We start from the raw sequence: 17,720 nt of genomic DNA, 5'->3' as shown, positions 1-17,720 counted from the left end.
AGATGGTTATGCACATACTTATGTACGCTAATTAACGGCAGCGATGGGATGGCAACTGGTGCATAACAGCTCAACAAGAGCAGCTTTGGCACCACGCCTTTGGTCTTGGAGTGGACCTGTCCAATCAGGTCTAGCTTTCTCCCCGTTTCCTACTGCAACTTTTCAACACAAAATACCACTAGGCGGGAGAAGGGGAGAAGTATCAAAGCCACCGACTGTCCTGGATAGTCCATACGCTAGTAGGTAGGTCCAGTCCAACCAAGTGCTGAGGCGCTATATTCGTTTGGTCGCAAAATAACCGTCAATACAGGACCATAGAAATTCTCCGAACAGTTTTCGTATATGTGTTTCAGCGTGCATTTTTATGTGGTGAGCTGTAGAAATCGCCCTCCGGCTGCTAAATCTTGCGTTTTTTCCTTTTGGTTTTGCCGCCGCCCTACCATCTGAACTTTGGAAAGTGCATAACGTTTTCCAGGCGTCGTAACTTTAAAAGTGCCTTCAAGTTCCCAACCGCCCTGAGCTCTACAAGGATATCGATCGCTAAGCCATCGATCTTCAACCACACCTCACTTATCGTGAGAGATCAGTCCGCATCTTAAACGAAGTCGAACATTGCACCAGAAGACACATCATCAAGTACTTCATGGTCTAGTGGACCAACCACACTAAAACAGAAGCAACATGTGAGCGTGAAGACTACCTCAGATCCGAGTTTCCTTCTCTTTTTAACGCCTAGCCTAGGAATCTTGGGGATGAGATTCTTGTAAGGGGACAGGTCTGTCACAAACTGTGTTGTACCACTTTTGCAGCATGTTGTTTTTATAAAATTGAAACCAACTAAACTTTTTTCATGTTTGTGATGACCGATTTTTTGTTGCAACTTGCTTGTGTGACTAATTGAGTTTATGAATCAGTATAGTTGTCCTTCTCTCTAAAACATACCTCCTTGACCGCAAGTCGTTGCCCAATGTGAATGAAACCAAAAAACCATTTTTATAAATTATTATTTTGACAGAAGGCATTTAACCATTTCAAGTTCTCCAAAACCCTTGATTGGGATTTGGACTGCAAGTCCCCAATTTAGGAGGGATGTTTTACCCAAACGACTTTATTTGAATCCTATTATTCAAAAGACTTCCTAAAACCACAAAATAATTATTTTCAAAGTTATTTTCCTATTTTAGTTAAATAACTTTTTTGAGGCGAGAAATGGTATTTCATAGGAAAAAATATTTTTTTGCTTCAAAAATATTTGAGAAAATTTAGGAAAACTCGGTGGACATATATTTTCCATACATTAAGGTTTCAACACATGGTCATGTTCAAAATATTCGACAAAATCCCTCAAAACTCTTTCTGCCTGTTTCATGCTTTTGAAATATTTCCAGAGGAAATATTGTCAATAAATTCAAGGTAACTTCTAGCAAGCCACACATGATAAATGTGGTGATCCTGCAAAGTTTCATCTCAATCCAAGTTGATTTGATCCACCTATTAACCCCAAAACCCTTTCTATCCAGAATCAAATTTGAGCAACTTTACATTGCCAAGATTATCCAATTGATCCCAAACTTTACACGAGTGATCCAGCCCCCAAATAAGGATGCCACACCAATTTGTGCATTTGTGGGAGTTGATTTGATCACCTTGGCCCACAGAAATCTGATTGTGTACATTTCTAGGGTTTTTCATGTCTACATTGTCAACTTTGCTCAAATGAGATCAAACTTGGTGAATACTACAGATTTTGCCAATCATTTAATCATGTTAAATATGACCGCAAGTGGTGAGGTTTATCTTGCTCAAACCAGCATCAAACACCTTCTGGTGATTTGGTAAAACTGCTACTTTCAGCCCTTACACCATTCTCCTTCACTCCAATTTTTTACCACAAGACCACAGAGTTACCCTTCATGTGCAGCAGATAGAACCACCTTTGGTTCAATGTTAGGACTGGACAAAGACTCCAATTAAGCCCCTAATTCACCTTGGCACACACTTTCTCCCCCTCTTCCTTTGACCACAACCTCCCTCCTCGGCTCCAAAGCATCCAAGGGGCATATCCACGTCCCTCACACACTAGAGGACAAGGTGGGACGTGCCAGAGCGCACTAGCATGCCGTGGCGTGCCAAAACTGTGCTTTGGACGTGCTAAACTGTGCACTCGCACTGTGGGAGGCCAGGCCTGACCAGCTTTAGCCCCTCCGGCTGCCCCCCATGTCAGGACTGGTTTTTCAGGGATTTTAATTTCCCTTCAAAATGGCCCTTGTGCATACCAGCCCCAGGAATACTGTTAGCTGGTGCACAAATCCTTGATACAATTGTCCAAGCAAAAATACATCTTGAGGTACAAGACCGAGATGGTCCATGGAGTACATCAAAAAGGTTTCTACTCACTGATGGCGGAAGCGATTCAGGGATCTCCAGCATCTATGGGACTCCATTTCCCAAAGGAACAACTGACCTGGATAATTCCTATCTCACGCGGGTGTTGTCTTCGATGCCTAGGTTCCGGGGTTATCGTCGGGTTCCTCCTTTCTAGGCACGCAATCTGGCCAAGACAATAGTCAGGGACAAGCCATTGAGTACTTTGAATGTACTCGCAAACATCATGAAAACATGCATAAATTGGCAGGGGGTTAATATGCACTTGCAATAATACAACAATATTTCGTCAACCAACAATATACTTCCCAAGTATTAGTAATGGTAATGGTATTTTAATCATACTGAGAACTTAAATGGGCAATCAATAAGAGTAAAATTAACGAATGTGATATAAGACATGCCTCCGTCGCGCGTTTGAGCGACACCACATATAGGGCTTGAATAAATTAATAACAAGCATGCCACAGTCGGGCGTCTAAGCAACACCACATAAAGGGCTTATATGAAATAATAATAAGCATGCCACAGTTGGGCGTCTAAGGGACACCACATAAATGGCTTATATTAATAATAAACATGTCGCAGTCACGCATCTAAGCGACATCACATACAGGGCTTATATTAATAATAAACATGCCACAGTCGAGCGTCTAAGTGACACCACATACAGGGCTTATACGTGAAAAAAATAAATTAATGAATATTGAGGAGGTAGAACCGTCCCAGGGATACTCAACAATCAAAATTATACGAGTTAGTCCACAGTAAAAATAATAGTATGATCATCCACCATATTTCATGATTAGCCTCACGATTTCTTTAACTTCCTCCAAAGACCGACACTCAGACCGACACTTGACTAGTCAATCAGTCGTCCTTGACCGTAGACGCGGCTACTCGAATAGTTTTGAATCTGCAGAGGGTGTACTCTTTACCCACAACCCACGGGTTTCAATAGTCACTCGGACAAATCCCGTGTATGGTATCTCCGAAGTAAACACTCAGAACGAGTACACACCCATTTCTCCCCACGAAGACCGGCCTTACCCGGGCTACGCTGCCAGAGAAAAACCATAAGACAAGGAGGCTCCAACCTCGACTAGCATGGGATCAAATTTATAGCGCGCGCTATAAGGGAAGAGCTCTTCCCTCTTGGTCCCAGACCAGAAACACCCATGCCCCCTACCCGGATGACTGGATTTAGTCCACTGCCCCGGATACCTTCATTCCGGTCCCTCTACTTGGTGTGTACCTGGTAATAGGTTTACGACCTACTGAACCATATTCCCTTTCAGGAAGACGTGTGGCAGCACAAATGAGTTAAGGTGACACACTAATAAGACTCGATCTACGGTCGACTGAGGAGGTTTAAGTTATCCCTACATGATTAGCACAATCAAATTCTTTCATCACTGCAGACAAAGTCACTACCTACCATGCCTCATTGACCATCCTCGTCCCACGAGATGTCAGTACCAAACTTGTATCTCCCCGAGATACTGACTCTCTTCGGATCCCATCTAGTAGGCATGTGTGGTAGAAGGACGTGACTACTGTCCCATGCATCTCAATCATGCAATAATTGTACTTTCAATCATAAAGCCACATGCATGATCATCACATGAAATATCACCACTCATTTAATATAACCATAATGTTTACTTCATCAAGCAAACCACACACAACCAAACAACATCAAGGTTTAGGATGCTTGCCTTCAATGTGTAGATAGGTGAGGTGCACATCAAAACTTTTGAAAGTTTGATCTTTGTTCTATTTAAGAAAAATGCTCAAATCAACATCCAATAAAAAAACACTCAAAAGTTGTTTGTAATTTTTTTAAACAGACACTAAAATAAACTAGATAAAATTTGAAAGAGGTGAGAAAAGAATCAAATTGTTTGGAGTTTTACTTTAAAAACTAGGGCCAGTGAAAGTCTGGTCAAAGTTCTCCTTGAAAACAAATTAACAAAAGAAGGCGGTTCGACTCAAATACACTTTCCGAGAACAAACAGGCACTTACCTCAATATGCTTACTCAGTAGGACGACACATCGGCAAAACTGCACCACTTGGGTAACTGTTGGGCTCACTGACAGGTGGGGGCTACGTGTCGGGTTCATCTCCCTCCTCCGTGCGCGCCTGGATAGAGGACATGGCGAGTCCAACAATGGTTTGCCGGCACCATGAGGCACTATCCTCAATGCCCGACCCATCCACGTGCTCAGGGGAACTACCCGCACCGTATGGAGGGGAATTTCATGGTCGGAGAGCTCCAGGTTGAGCAGGGCCTTGGCAATGGCGGACTGAGCTTTGGCCAAGGAAGGAGCTTTGTTCACTGCGGCTCCGAGGCCAAACTGGAGGGGACAATGGGTTCACGGGGCCATGAGGGTCTAATAGAGAAAAAGAGAGGCAAGGAGGGGCTCTGGCTTGCTCGAATTTAGTCGAGGACGGCGGAGGCCGAAACTGCCGGCAGTGGGGAAGGAGACGGCCTCGGGAGAAGTTGGGGGCAAGTTAAAGCTTGCTATGGTCGCGTAGAAGGGATGTGATTGCTAGAATTGCTCGGGGTGCGTCTACTTATAGTCGGCGAGGTCCGTTCCGCGAGCTCTAGAGGATAGGCATGGCGGACTATGGCAGGGGCGACATGGCGTTCGATGGGCGGGGACCAGGCACTAGCAGATGACCCTGAGGTTGAGCTCGAGCTGTTCGAGGGGCAGTTGGCGCGCCGTCGGGCTCGGGCTGTGCTGCTGTCTCCACGGCAAGCGTTGCTAGCGTCGGCAGCCAACACAGCAGGAGTGATTCACGCGCGTAGTGAGGGTCAGCCGTGCTAGCAGAGGGGGGTTGCAGGCTGCCAATGTGTGGTGGTCACTCGAGAAGTGCAGGTGGGTGCGGCGGCTCCCTGTACAGCACATGCAAAACATGTGCTCGGGGCGTGCTCTGGGTGTGCATGGCAGGTGCTCAACCGAATGCCACTACATGCTAGAAAGCTTGGTTTGAGGTGCAACTCAACAGGATGGCTAGGCTGGTTACCCAAGCTTTGTTAGACATGCTGATTTGGTAGAGAAATAAATTCCATAATGCATTTTAAAAACTATGCAAGTTGAGGTCATGCACCTAGGGTGTTTAAAAAAAATACCACGAGCCTCTAGGAATTCTGCTAGCCACCAAATTTTCCACGTTGAGGTCTCCTTGGAAGCTAACAAAGATGGGACGATTATATTTGGCAAAACAGAAACTTCCTAGTGCAATTTTTTCAAAAATGCATTCCTGGACAGAAACAAAATGATGCTATTACATGGTCTCAAACTATGCTAATGGGGCTGAAATCAAGGACTTAAGAGTTTGGTAGAGTTTTCTATGGACATTTTTTTTCACAAGCTTTGGGGTAGAAAAGTAATAGGGTTGCAGTGCAAACTGCAAAACTGGTCCAGAACAGAAAATAGGGTATGCTGCTCAAAATTTCCAAAATAGCAAATTGTGTTTTTGCATAAAACTCATTTATATGTACTCCTTGACCATACCTCGCCAAACAGGCCGTCCCGGCCCGGCTCGGCCCGGCCCGCCGTAATCGTGCCAGGCACGACATGACCCGCGTGGGCCAGATTAACATACGAGCCGTGCCGTGCCGGCCCGCGTGCCCGGGGTCCAGGCCCAAGCACGCCAAGTTGCCTAGTAGGGCCGGCCCGCGGCACGTTTAGGCCCGCGGCACACTAATCTCCCGTCACTGAAAAAACTCCCGCGCGGCTGCGCCTCACGAAGAAACCCTGAAAAAACTCCCGCCCCCTCCCTCCCACCCGCCAGCTGGCCGCCTCGAGCGCAGCGCTCCTGCCCCGCTCCCTCGAGCCCCGCGTCGGCCCCACGTCGGCCCCAAATCTCCCACGCCTGCCCCGCTCCCTCAAACAAATCTCCCGTGCCTGCCCCCCTCAAATCTCCCGAGTACCGCGCCTACCCCGCGTCTCTCGTCCGCCGCACCTGACTCGCTCGCTCTCGCGCCTCCTAATCGTGCCGTGCCGGGCTGACAAGCGGGCTGGGGGTGGCGGCTCAGGCATGATTAGGCCGTGCCGGGCCGGGCCCGTCTCGTGCCTGGCCTGCGGGCAGCCGTGCCGACCCGTCAGGCACAACCCGTTTGGCCAGGTATGTCCTTGACCACTCCAAAGTTTTGTAGAATTTTTGAATAAGTATAGGTAGGGGTTGTAGTGCAAAACAACAAATTGGGATAGAATAGAAAAGAAGATAATGAGCTCAATTTTTTCAAAAAACTTGGCTAGGTTTTTGCATAAAATTGACCGAGGGACATCATAGGTCATCCACATTTTTTTTGTGAAATCTGAAATGTTTAAAAGAAGTTACCAAATGGTTGCAGTTCAAAATATGTCTTTAAAGTATTAAGGAGCCAATTTTGAGTAAATAAAACTTAAAAGAAAATATTTATAAAAACGATTTCACTGGGTTTGGAAACGAAGGGAAAAATATTTGAGGCAAACACTCAAGTTAAATAATATTTTTCGAAAACTCCTACTTAGGAAAGATATATTTTTATAAAATAAAACAACAAAAAACCAAAAAATAAAATTTAAATAACCATGGAATAATTTTAATAAATGAAATCATGACTAAAATTTTGGGGTGTTACAAACTCTATCCCCATAAGAAAAATCTCGTCCTCGAGATTTGGTTAGGGACGTCGCAAAATATTTGCTCCTACCACAATGAAGTATCTACACGAAAATAACTACTCTACGAGGTTACAGTAAGAACGATAATAGTGTAACTGTGGTGTGGTATTGGTGCTACACACAGATGCTACGGTTGGACAATCGAGGCGTTGCTACGAATGGCTACGACAGAATTTTTGAAAAAGGAAAATTTCCAATTTCCTAATTGTGCTTGCCGTACCCGACTGCACAGTGCTCTCTCTGGCTGACAGGTGGACCCAGGGACCATTGTGAGTCTCTTCGTCTTCCTTCGAATCTCTTCTCTCTTCTCTCTCTCGCGTGCTTTCCGTTGCTTTCTGCATGCATGGCATCTAGCACGTAGGCGTCTAGGGCCGTACCATGGTAGTGCGCAACGTGCATAGGTGTCAGCGCAGCGTGCACTCGCGTCGCGGGCCAGCGCCTTGTCGGCACTGCTCGCGGATTCGCCTCCGAACACCGGCGATCGAGCGACGAGCGGTGCTGGTGGACTGCATCCATCGCACACCGAACTCGTGCTGTAAAACGACCACGTCGTTTTCTCCTCTACCTCACACCCGACCTCACTCCTCCTGCTTCCTTCTTCTCTTCATCTCTGTTTGCAGGAGCTCGAGGCGAGGCTCCAATGGTGGACGAGCTTCCAGGGTGGCTGATAATCCTGCTGGTTGGAGGAATGGCGGCATTGATCGGGTTGTCAGTGCTCATGTGCGCGATGATCCAGGATGATCGTTGCGATGCTGCTGCTAGAGTGGTGGATCTTTGCAGTGGCGGTAAACACGAAGACTGGGCGTGTGCAAAATGCATGGGTGGTTACTAGCACTCTGCAACAATAAAAACACCCACAATGTATTCCTCTCGGAAAAACTTTGGTGCTAGCGAGGCGATTAACTAGGTGTTAGGTGTGTGCGGTTCTTCCCTTAGTGCATTGGCAGAGCGAGTGTGGTTGTGAGCCGGTTGGCATGCGAATAAAATCTTTGTTTGAAAAAGTTTTGCTGCAGTAGTTTTTTTAAGAAAAATCATCACACAAAGGATTGTCATAGGAAAAAATCAATCCAAGGAAAACCGCAACAATCACACAACTGAAATAAAATATATGCATGCAATAATTTACAAAGTAAGGCACAACCATCACATCACACAATTAGAAACTAGACTAGCAGGTACAAACAAGGCGTTCACGGAACACGCAAAAATCTAACGCTCATGAGGAAATACTCCTAGCAGTGGAATATCTACTTCGTCTTCAGGGGCGAGCGGTTGGAGGACTCGCAGAATGCGTCCCGCTGGGTCTATCCTCACGGGTTCGCCAATGGCGATCTGAGGGTTTTGGGCACCGAGGGTATGGAGAAAATCCATCACTTGCTAGGTTAAATGCTCTTGAGCGATGACATACTGCACGAGCCTGATCAATATGAGGTCCCTCTCTGCACGGGTGCTTGGAAAAGACGTTGCTCCTCCGGGCGCTGCACGGCTCGAAAAATAACAGTACCCCCTTTCACTGGCATATGGTACTGCAAATCGAAGGTGAGTAATCGCTTCGTAGGCAGCAACCTGTATGGCCATTTTGAAGGTAGGCATAGATTTCCCACTGAAGCAGACTTCCATGGGGTCTTGGTTAGGGTCCACTGGGAAAATGTGCACAACTGCCCAATATTTTGAGGTAGTGGAAGTGATCCTCAACTTGAACAACTCATACTGGGGTGGGAGGGAGAACCCATGGTACTGCGGGTAAAATCCCACAATATCTTAACAAAACTGCCCGGAGTTGCATCCGAAGTTCTGAGGTAACTCCCTTGGGGTAACATGGCAAAAAGGCTGTGACTGAAGTGCACCATGTGAGGAATGGTGGAAAAAGTCATTGGGTGACTCTTATATAGGGCGGTGTTAGAGCACAAGCCTTGGGTTGGGTTGGTCTCGGTGGTTGGCTCCGCTCTAACGTGGTTAGATCAAGGCCACAGATAAAAGTCCACGAAATGTGACATATTACTGTGGTGGTCGATTGGGAATTGGCTTCCCATGGTTACATCCAACTATAAGCTATACGACCAAGTGCACACATACATGGCTATCAGCGGTACTATAAAAATAATGGTACAAAAACAACTTGCCCATTTATTTACGATAATACCAGCTCATACATTACACGCAAGGGAACATAATATGGGGTTATGGCTTAGTCTACTTTGTTTACATCTAGGTGTACGGGTCTTGCAGACGTCGAGTTTGCTGGAACCACGACGTCACCGTTTTTGGGGAAGAAGGTGGGGATACACGGCTGGGGTAGTGGTGGTGTCCAGTACGGGGTGCTGTGGCTACCGTCTCGTTGGAGGAAATCCCCAAAATACGGCGAAGCTCCTGAGGGGAGATTGGCACATGATTCGCTTCGGCAGCTGGTCCAGACCTGAGGAGCTCAATCGGTCTCCCAAACAACACTACAGGGTTGCTAACATCAAGCTCCACTTCTCTCCTCCTTGGGTAAAGACGAGCCAACTCTTCACGAGCTGCAAGCAGGTCGAGGGTGACCTGGTCGTACAGTGCCTCTTGCGCTCTCACGTAGTGCACGAGGTGCAACAGGGCGGTTCGGTCTCATGGTCTCCGTTGGCGACTTGGAGCGGCCTACCATAACCTTCACAGCTAGGATAGTAGTAGAACGAGCGATAGTTAACTCATGGCGACAGGTGCCGGAGTTGAACTATTGCCTCTCGAGCTGCTAGCTGGATGGCTTCTGGCTCGTAGGAAGTGGTCCTTCCAGTGAACCAATGGGGACGCTCTTGGGTGATACTCCTACCGTAGATGTGTACCGTGGCCCAGAAGTGACGCATGGCATCACTCGTGTGCTCTTGGTATACAACATACTTCAGAGGCTCTTCCATGGCAAAGGCACGACGGGTTAGGTTGGCCAGGATGGCTACAAAACCTCCTTGTTCCGCAAGAGTGGTCTCATTGCGAACAATGGGGCCTGGCATCTTGGGAGGTGGTAGTGGCTTGTGATGTGCTGTGCTCGGCACCCGTTCCCTTTATAGAAAAGGAAAACAGAGTCTTCCCTCGCAAGATTGTGAGAAGGACAACTTAGTCGTCGGTCACTTGCATGTGACCACACGGCTAGTCTGATGGGTTGGGCACCGATTGCTGAAAGGTGTTGGCTAACACTGTTGAGGCTACTGGTTAGGATAGGCTTGGCTGGGTGGTTACCTAAGGTTTATTGACCCGGCTAAGATAGGATTAGCCAATGGTCAGCCTAGCTCTGATACCAAGGTTGTCAGGATCGGTTTTTCGGGGATTTAAATTTCCCTTCAAAATGGCCCTTGTGCATAACAGCCCGAGGAATACTGTTAGTTAGTGCATAAATCCTTGATACAATTGTCCAAGCAAAAAATACAAACTTGAGGTACAAGACCGAGATGGTCCATGGAGTACATAAAACCATAAGACGGGGTGGCTCCAACCTCGACTAGCATGGGATCAAATTTATACCGCACGCTACAAGGGAAGAGCTCTTCGCTCTTGGTCCCAGACCGGAAACACCCATGCCCCTGACCGGATGACTGGATTTAGTCCAGTGCCCCGGATACCTTCATTCCGGTCCCTCTACTTGGTGTGTACCTGGTAATAGCTTTATGACCTACTGAACCATATTCCCTTTCAGGAAGACCTGTGGCAGCATGAATGAGTTACGGTGACACACTGACAAGACTCGATCTATGGTCGAGTCAGGAGGTTTTAGTTATTCCCTTCATGATTAGCACAATCAAATTGTTTCATCATCGCATACAGAGTCACTACCTACCATGCCTCATCATGCCTCGCTAACCATCCTCGTCCCATGAGATGTCAGTCCCAAAGTATCTCCCCGAGATACTCACTCTCTTCGGATCCCATCCGGTAGGCATGTGTTATAGAAGGAGGCGACTACTGTCCCATTCATCTCAATCATGCATTAATTGTACTTTCAATCATAAAGCCACATGCATGATCATCACATGAAATATCACCACTCATTTAATATGACCATAATTTTTACTTCATCAAGCAAACCACACACAACCAAAATATATCAAGGTTCAGGATGCTTGCCTTCAATGTCTAGATAGGCAAGGTGCACATCAAAAATTTTGAAAGTTTGATCTTTCTTCAAATTCAATTTAAAGAATAATGCTCAAATCAACATTCAATACAAACATCACTCAAAAGTTGTATCGAAATTTTTCATATAAATACTAAAATAAATTAGATAAAATTTGAAAGGGGTGAGAAAAATAATCAACTCATTTGGAGTTTGATTTTAGAAACTAGGGCCAATCAAAGTCTGGTCAAAGTTCTTTTTGAAAACAAATCAGCAAAAGAAGGCGGTTTGGCTCAAATACGCTTTCCGAAAATGAACACGCACTTACCTCAATACGCTTACTCAGTGGGACGACGCATCGACGAAACTGCGCAACTGGGGTAACTGTTTGGCTCATAGACAGGTGGGGGGCACCTGTCGGGTTCATCTACCTCCTCCGCGCGCGCCTCGATAGAGGACAGGGTGAGTCCGGTGATGGTTTGACAATGCCACGAGGCACCATCTTCAATGCCCGGCCCACCCACGTGCTCAGATCAACCATGGAGGGAGCTTTGCTCACTGCGGCTCCTAGGCCAAACTGGAGGGGAAAATGGGTTCACGGGGCCATGGTGGTCTAACAGAGAAAAAGAGAGGCAAGTTGGGGCTCTGGCTTGCTCGAAATTTACTCGAGGATGGCGGAGGCCGAAACTGCCGGCGATGGGGAAGGAGACGGCCTCGGGCGAAATTGGGGAATGGAAAGCTTGCTATGGTCGCGAAGAAGGGATGCGATCGCTAGAACTGCTCGGGGTGCGTCTACTTATAGTCGGCGAAGTCGGTTCCGCGAGCTCCAACAGATAGGTATGGCGGACTGCGGCAGGGGGTGACATGGCGATCGATGGGCAGAAAAATCTATGGACAGAAAAAGTTTCACAAGCTTTGGGGTAGAAAAATAATAGGGTTGCAGTGACTACAAAACTGGTCCACATCAGAAAATAGGGTGTGCTGCTCAAAATTTCCAAAAGACCAAATTGGGTTTTTGCATAAAACTCATTTATATGAACTCCTTGACCACTCCAAATTTTTGTAGAATTTTTGAAGAAGTATAGGTAGGGGTTGTAGTGCAAAGCAACAAATTAGGCCAAAATAGAAAAGTAGATAATGAGCTCAATTTTTTCCAAAACACTTGGCTAGGTTTTTGCATAAAATTGACGCAAGGGCATCATAGGTCATTGCTATCCCACAAACAACAGCGCCACAAGTTGACACATTGACAGAGGCTGGGCTTGCGTTGGTTCTTCCCTTGAAGAGGAAAGGGTGATGCAGCACAGGAGCAGTAAGTATTTCCCTCAGTTTGAGAACCAAGGTATCGATCCAGAAGGAGAGTCTCGTCAAGTCCAGAGTACCTGCGCAAACACAAACAAGCTTGCACCCAACACTTCAAATGGGTTGTCAATCCCTTCAAGATTGTTTGCAAAGTGATATCTGAAGGCGGAAAGTGCAACGAAGTAAAAAGTGTAAGGCTCAAAATATGGTGTGGAGTAGACCGTGGGGGCCATAGTGTTCACTAGAGGCTTCTCTCAAAATAGCAAGTATCACAGTGGGTGAACAAATTTATGTCGAGCAATTGATAGAACCGCGCAAAGTCATGACGATATCTAAGGCAGTGATCATGCATATAGGCATCACGTCCAAGACAAGTAGACCGATCCTTTCTGCATCTACTACTATTACTCCACACATCGACCGCTATCCAGCATGCATCTAGTGTATTGAGTTCATGACGAACAGAGTAACGCTTTAAGCAAGATGACATGATGTAGAGGGATAATCTCAAACCAATGATGAAAAGCCCATCTTTTTACCCTTGATGGCAATAACACGATGCGTGCCTTGCTATCCCTTCTGTCACTAGGTGAGGTCACCGCACGGTATGAACCCAAAACCAAGCACTTCTCCCATTGCAAGAATCATAGATCTAGTTGGCCAGACAAAACCCACAACTCGAAGAGAATTACAAGGATATGAAATCATGCATAAGAGAGATCAGAAGAAACTCAAATAATATTCATAGATAATTTGATCATAAATCCACAATTCATCGGATCTCGACAAACGCACCGCAAAAGAAGATTACATCGGATAGATCTCCATGAAGATCATGGAGAACTTTGTATTGAAGATCCAAGAGAGAGAAGAAGCTATCTAGTTACTAGCTATGGACCCGTAGGTCTATGGTGAACTACTCATGCATCACCGGAGAGGTCATGGTGTTGATGGAGAAGCCCTCCATGTCTGAATCCCCCTCCGGCAGGGCACCAGGACGTGCCCCAGATGGGATCTTGCGGAGACAGAAGCTTGCGGCGGCGGAAAAGTGATTGCGATGATCTCTTTATTTTTTTTGGAATTTATGGGATTATGTAGGCGAAAGATCTCGGCCAGGGGACCTCCAGGGGCCCACAAGTCTGGATGGCGCGCCCCCTGGCCGCAGGGTGGGGCCTTGTGGGGCCCCTGGAGCTCCTCTGGCTTGGCTCCCAAGTTCTCTGATCTTCTTCCGTTCCAAAAAAATCTTTTCAGGGATTTTCTTCCATTTGGACTCCGTTTCAAAATTTCCTCTGAAAGGCGTCAAAACATGGAAAAAACAGGAACTGGCACTTGGCACTGAGTTAATAAGTTAGTCCCAGAAAATAAATAGAAAGCATGCAAAAAATCCAAAATGTGACAAGATAATAGCATGAAACCATAAAAAATTATAGATACGTTGGAGACGTATCAAGCATCCCCAAGCTTAACTCCTGCTCATCCTCGAGTAGGGAAGTGATAAAGAATGAATTTTTGATGTGGAATGCTACCTAGCATAGTTGTCCTTTGCAACTTCTTTCACGTGGCATGAATGTTCAGATCCGTAAGATTCAAAACAATAGTTTGCTATTAACATGAAAACAGTAATACTTCAAGCAAACTAGCAAAGTAATCATGAACTTTCAAAATAACAAGGCCAAAGAAGTTATCCCTACAAAATCATATAGTCTGGCTATGCTCCATCATCCTCACAGAACTAATATAAATCATGCACAACCCCAGAATTGGCCAAGTAATTGTTTTCGCACTCTTACTTTCTCAAACCTTTTATAACTATCACACAGTACATGAGCGCGAGCCATGGATATAGCACTATAGGTGGAATAGAGTGTGGTGGTGGTTGTGAGACAAAAAGGAGGAGATGGTCACACTGACTCGGCGTATCAATAGGCTATGGAGATGCCCATTAATAGATATCAATGTGAATGAGTAGGGATTGCCATACAAGAGATGCGCTAGAGCTATAAGTATGTGAAAGCTCAAGAAGAAAACTAGTGGGTGTGCATCCAACTTGCTTGCTCACGAAGACCTAGGGCAATTTTGAGGAAGCCCATCATTGGAATATACAAGCCAAGTTATAAAACAAAGACTCCCACTAGCATATGGTAGTGAAAAAGCAAGAAGCTCTCTCAATTATGAAAAACATGGTGCTAACATGAAGCACAAGTGTGGAGAAAGATAGTAGCATTGTCCCTTCTGTCTTTTTTTTAATTTGGGCTCTTAGGCCTCTTTTTTTTCTCTCCTTTTTTTGTTTTTGGGCTCTTTGGCCTTTTTTTTTATTTCCTCACATGGGACAATGCTCTAATAATGATGATCATCACACTTTTATTTACTCATAGCTCAAAGATCACAATGATGATGACTCCATCGGAAATGCCTCCGACAGTGTACCGGGATGTGCAACAATCTAGCATGGCGTATGATGTTGAAACATCTCGCTAGCTATCTTACGATAATGCAATGGCAATATGAGAGTGACGGCACAAGTCATGAGACGGAACGGTGGGAGTTGCATGGCAATATATCTCGGAATGGCTATGAAAATGCCATATTAGGTAGGTATGGTGGTTGTTTTGAGGAAGGAATTTGGTGGGTTTGTGCACCGGCGAGCATTGCGCGACACTAGAGTGGCTAGCAATGGTGGAAGGTGAAAGTGCATCTATACCATGGGTTCCCATTAGTCATGAAGAGCTCACATACTTATTGCGAAAGTTTTTATTAGTAATCAAAACAAAGTGCTAAATGCATACTCCGAGGGGAAGGGTTGGTAGGTGTTAACCATCGCACGATCCCGACCTCAACACAAAGGATGACAATCAATAGATCAATTATGCTCCGACTTCCTAACATAGCAGTTCACCATACGTGCATGCTACGGGAATCACAAACTTCAACACAAGTATTTCTAGATTCACAACACCCTACTAACATAACTCTTAATATTACCGAATCCACGTCTCAAAACTAATTGAGAGGAATCAAAACTTCTCTTACTACTCAATGCACATGAAGATGGAGGTTTTTGCATCCTCTTTGGGTACCTATCATAAGCCAACTACCAAGTCATGCACCGCCGTGCTCTAAAGATATAAGTGAAGCACAAGAGCAAAAGTATCTAGCTCAAAAGATATGAGTGAAGCACTATGAGCATTCTAGCAAAATCACGATGAGTGCTTGTCTCTCTCTCTCAAAAAGGTGTGCAACAAGGATGATTGTGACACAACAAAAGAAAAGACTCCTAAGATACAAGACAATCCAAGCAAAACACATATCTTGTGGTGAATAAAAATATAGCTCCAATCCATCTTACCGATGGATTGAAGATGAAAGAGGGGATGCCTTCCCAGGGCATCCCCAAGCTTAGGATTTTTGGTGTCCTTGAATTTGGCTTGGGATTCCTTGGGCATCCCCAAGCTTGAGCTTTTTCCACTCCTTATATCCTTGTCCATGAGAACATCACCCAAAACTTGAAAACTTCACAACACAAAACTTAAACAAAAACTTCTGATAACATTAGTACAAGAAAACAAACTACCATTTCTTTTGGTACTGTAGCAAACTTGAATTCCATCAATATTGATGATGGGCTACTGTATTCTCACTTTCCCATGGGTAGTACCCCCCGATACTAACCATAGTTTCAAGCTCAAAAAAAATACTAACCATAGTTTCATCAAAACAAGCAACCAACTCAACAAAAACAGAATCTGTCAAAAACAGACCAGTCTGTAGCAATCTGTATACTTCGTATACTTCTGGTACCTCAAAAAATCTGAAAACTTACGGCAGCCTCAGGAAAAAGCATATCAATCAACAACAGAAATAATAAACTCAAAATCTCTTTCTAAATAAAAATGAAAAATCATCTCGTGAGCGAAATGTTTCTGTCTTTTTCCAGCAGGATCAAACAACCATTACCAAGACTAATCATAAAGGGTTTTCTTGGCTCAACACAAAAAGAAACACAAAAAACACAATCACAACAGAATTGTGAAAGTGTGGACGCAACAAAATAGAAATAAAAAGATAAATTCATTGGGTTGCCTCCCAATAAGCGCTGTTGTTTAACGGCCCTAGCTAGGCATTGATAATTCAATGATGCTCACAAAAAGACAAGAATTGAAGCACAACGAGAGCATCATGAAACATGTGAAAATCACATCTAAGTCTAACATACTTCCTATGCATAGGCATTTTATAGGAAAACAGATTGTCAAGACAGCCAATAGTTACCATATGCAAGGAAGAAGAAAGAGACAATAGCAATCTCCACATACCGAGAGGTAATTTGGTAACATGAAAGTTTCTACCACAATATTTTCCTCTCTCATAGCAATTACATGTGGGATCATAATAAAATTCAACAAAATAGCTATCACAAAGGATATTATTTTCATGATCCACATGCATGCAAAGTTGACGCTCTTCAAAAATAGTGGGATTATCATCAACTAAAGTCATGACTTCTCCAAACCCACTTTCAATATTATTGCAAATATCATTGCAGCAAGTAGTGGACATAGCAAAACTAGCATCCCCGAGCTTAGGATTTTTCATATTTTTAGCATGATTGTCATTAATAGAATTTATAATGAAATCATTGCAATCATGCTTTTCATTCAAGGATCCCTCGTGAATCATTTCATAAGTCTCTTCATCACGATTTTCAGATTCACGCATCTCAAGCAAAACTCCATAGAGAAAGTCAAGTGCACTCAACTCACTAGCAATTGGTTCCACATAAGTGTATCTCTTAAAGAGATTAGCAAGTGGGTGAGGATCCATATCACTAGATTTTCAGCAAGCGAAGATGCAAGCATATTGAAGGCACATAGCACACAAGCAAAATAAAGGCAAACGAAAAAGGCAAATTGGTGAAGTGGGGGAGAGGAAAACGAGAGGCAACTAGCAAACAAAGTAAATGCAAGAGATGAGTTTATGACACCTACTTGGATGAGTTCTTGACTTGATCTTCCTCCCCGGCAACGGCGCCAGAAATTCTTCTGCTATCCCACAAACAACAGCGCCAGAAGTTGACACATTGACAGAGGCTAGGCTTGCGTTGGTTCTTCCCTTGAGGAGGAAAGGGTGATGCAGCACAAGAGCAGTAAGTATTTCCCTCAGTTTGAGAACCAAGGTATCGATCCACAAGGAGGGTCTCGTCAAGTCCAGAGTACCTCCACAAACACAAACAAGCTTGCACCCAATGCTTCAAAGGGGTTGTCAATCCCTTCAAGATTG

This window comes from Hordeum vulgare, chromosome 4H, assembly GCF_904849725.1.
Source record: "Hordeum vulgare subsp. vulgare chromosome 4H, MorexV3_pseudomolecules_assembly, whole genome shotgun sequence".
Lineage (NCBI taxonomy): Eukaryota > Viridiplantae > Streptophyta > Magnoliopsida > Poales > Poaceae > Hordeum > Hordeum vulgare.
The sequence above is the reverse complement of the archived record's forward strand: the minus strand, read 5'-3'. Positions refer to the sequence as shown.